We start from the raw sequence: 3,372 nt of genomic DNA on the forward strand, positions 1-3,372 counted from the left end.
ATGCAGCGATATGCTTCCAAGTCGTCATACAAATCCTCTTATGCTCTTTGTAACATCCTCTTTTGCCACCATTACCTTTCCTTTGTAAGTGGTCCTTGGCATCGTCTTGTAAACATCAATTACTATTGAAAAAATAATTGACTGGATATAGTGAAAAAGGTGATCAGTAAGTATGTTGGTGGCTATGTTGTGACGGCTTCTAAATATGCATCATCAGATAAGAGCCAATATGATCAAAACCAACGTGCTGATCCTAGTAGAGACATTCAAAATCAGAATGCTTATCCTAGTTGAGACATTCAGAGTGATATGATATTAGTTGAGATATTCAGAGTGATATGATATTCTAAGAGTGTTGAGCCTCGTAGATAGGTATAAGTACACCTTTTGGTACTTTGCATTCATAATATTTTCATATTGCCCACACTGGTTTTGGTGCTTTGTATTCATAATATTTTCATATTGTCCACAATGTTTTGGATTCCTATAATTCTATTTGCATAGTAGACTAATAGTATGGAAAAAATTGTAATTAATCCGCCCACCTAAAACCTGCAGATTTGAGAGCTATTGATGTCCCATCGAGGATGAAGCCTTTGAGCCCATTCATTTTGCAATCCAGCTACTCCAGCATTGTCTGGTTTTAAACAATGAAAGTGATTTCTCCGAACGATGTGATGTTAGAGTGGATAAAAACAACTTTGTCTTTGTAGAAGGATCATAGGAACCAGACAATGAAAGTGATTTCTCCGAACGATGTGATGTTAGAGTGGATAAAAACAGCTTTGTCTTTGTAGAAGCATCATAGAGCTATGTGCAAGCAAGAATTTTGACCAATTCGATGGGGAATCATGGCTCATTAAAAAGTTCTTTAAAAATATCATGATAGGAAAAGTAGAAGTAAAGGAAATCGCAAAGGGGAGAAGAAATTGCAATAAGAATTGTTGGTCCTCCAGCCAATCAAGAAATAGGGAAAGAAAAAGGCTGAGCCAATTTCAATTCTGAAAGGTAATAAGTTGACACGACAAACATGAATAGAAATATGTGAGCCTAAGATTTGAAGAGAAATATCAGAAGGAGAAGTGTGCTTCCTTGCGACAAGAATTGTTTGTGCCTACAGTTGGAAATAATTAATTCCTACTTGTCTATGGTTGTAATTCTCCATTTGAGGAGTTTGTTCTTACATAATAGGAATTTAGTTTCTCCTAGTTTAGTGTGTGGTTGAAAGAATATCTCAACCACACTAGTGTATGTCCAAGATAGAATTCCTATCTTGAGACTATTGATTGTATAAATATGTGTGTAATTTCCTCATTCATGAAGATAGAGAATATATTGTTGTGTGTAATTTTATCTTGGTATCAGAGCCTGAGGGCCTGGCCCCTCATGGGCTTGGCCTCTCCTCGGCCAAGGAAATAAAGAGCTTGGTTTTCCAATCATTTTTTTTTTTTTTTTGGGGTTTGTCCATCATCAATTATACAACGCGAAGGTGGTGTTGGTAACCAGGCCCTGGAAGGCACAGTGGCGGAAGGCACAGGGCCAGGTCACTGGTATGTATGTTGTTGCTGCTCCTTTATCCCATCATTTCATAGTTGACATCTTGGGCATCTTTGTCAAATAAATTCTTGGAACTCCATGAACCTGTCATTTGTTAGAATAGCCAATTCTGACAAAATAACTTCATATTGAGGTGGCTAATCTCAATATGTATATCAATTTAAATTCCAAAAAAAATACTGCTCCAAAAAAAAAAACGTTTACCAAAGTATGCACAAAAAAATCATGCTTCTCCCTTCAACTCGAACACAAAGTTTCTCTCCTCCTTGAACAAATAATGCAGTTGCTGGTTTCTTCCCTCAACAATAGAAGCCCTTGCCTTTGCATCTCACTCACCTACATGATGAGCATGTTCACCAACACAATCGACCACTCTCCTACACATTCAGCTACTCACCACGCTGCAGATCCATCGAATGTTCTCATTCAAGACGATCCCAGACGACATGAGCAACTCTGCGAAGCGGTGAGAGTCCACGTATTGTTCTTCTTGAAATTGATGCCACTCTGGCGCAACAACTCGATGGAATCGGAGGCGTAAGCATCCTCCCAGATGTTGAATTCCCTGAAATTGAACTGCCACACGCAGTATCTGTCCGTGCCGCAGTTTGGGAGGTTGCCATCTTCATCAGAAAACGTTAGCCCCAATTGTATTAATTTCAATATGTCTACATTTGACCTTAGGGTTTCATAATTGTATTCTTGGATGGTCTTGAATTTTCCCACGGGTCACACAACTATGCCAGGGAACTCTGTGTCCATGGCTATCAGAAGGTAGTCATCAACAATTTCCCTGATTAGATTTAAACTCTTCTTCCAGATTATCGGCCCATACCTCCCTAATATGAATGGAATCTGATTTGGGTAATATCGACATTTACAACAAACAGCAGATCTTGATCTCCCCAAGCTTGTGGAATCGAACAACAACACAGATCTGGATCAAAATCCCAAGCCTCAACCTCGGCGTAGCGGAAACCCTCCAGAATTATTTTGTTACAGTCACAAGAATATACGATCCGGGGTTCCTCTGGGTCGGCAGCATACACCATGTGCAAATCTGCAACAACACGAGTTATTGTAAATGGGAAGTGGCCAAGGGCTTCGAGGAGCGAACGAGGAAAATCAAACCCCAAGACCTCCAATGCAGAGAAGTATACCAGAATAGGCACTCCACTGACGTGAAACTCCACATGCAAGAAGGGACCCGAATTCAGTCTACAACCAAATTGATGGGCAACTCGGAGGAAGGAGAGTTCACGTCGGGTGGGAAATATCTTTGCGCATAGGATATTTGGTATTGGTCCAAAGCCCATGACGAAAAGGCAAATGTATGCAACAACACTAACACATGATATAGCAGCTTTAACCACAGTGCCCATTGTAATCGAGTTGCTGCGCCGGAGTGGCTAACGTGTGCACAGGAGCTTTGTGCTCGTAGGAGCAGGTGGACTGCAGTAACACCTGGCTCACGGTCTCAGATATTGGTGTGTCTAAGCACAAGAGGGTCGGCACACTTTTCTATCTGACAGTTGCGTCGAAAGGCGCAATCATCGCAACTGTTTGCGATTGTTATTTGGACATGAATATTTGGCTTAGAAAGGCACTGATCTCTCTTTGTTTTTGGAAGTTCTGTACATGCAATTTGCCTGATGGTGGTGGATTTGACTACCATGACAAGTAGTCATTAAGGGGAGGAGTTAGAAATAATTAATTCCTACTTGTCTATGGTTGTAATTCTCCATTTGAGGAGTTTGTTCCTACATAATAGGAATTTAGTTTCTCCTAGTTTAGTGTGTGGTTGAAAGAATCTCT

The 3,372-nt window shown here is 40.4% G+C and overlaps 1 pseudogene; it reads right to left on the minus strand.

Annotated features, from left to right (window-relative positions):
- Positions 1 to 1,942: 1,942 nt before the first annotated feature.
- On the minus strand, positions 1,943 to 2,434 carry LOC149208149 (putative CCR4-associated factor 1 homolog 7 pseudogene; annotated as a pseudogene).
- Between the last annotated feature and the right edge of the window lie 938 nt (positions 2,435 to 3,372).

Source organism: Pinus tabuliformis, chromosome 1_2, assembly GCF_031772625.1.
Source record: "Pinus tabuliformis cultivar Carrire ecotype Pingquan chromosome 1_2, CPIR1, whole genome shotgun sequence".
Lineage (NCBI taxonomy): Eukaryota > Viridiplantae > Streptophyta > Pinopsida > Pinales > Pinaceae > Pinus > Pinus tabuliformis.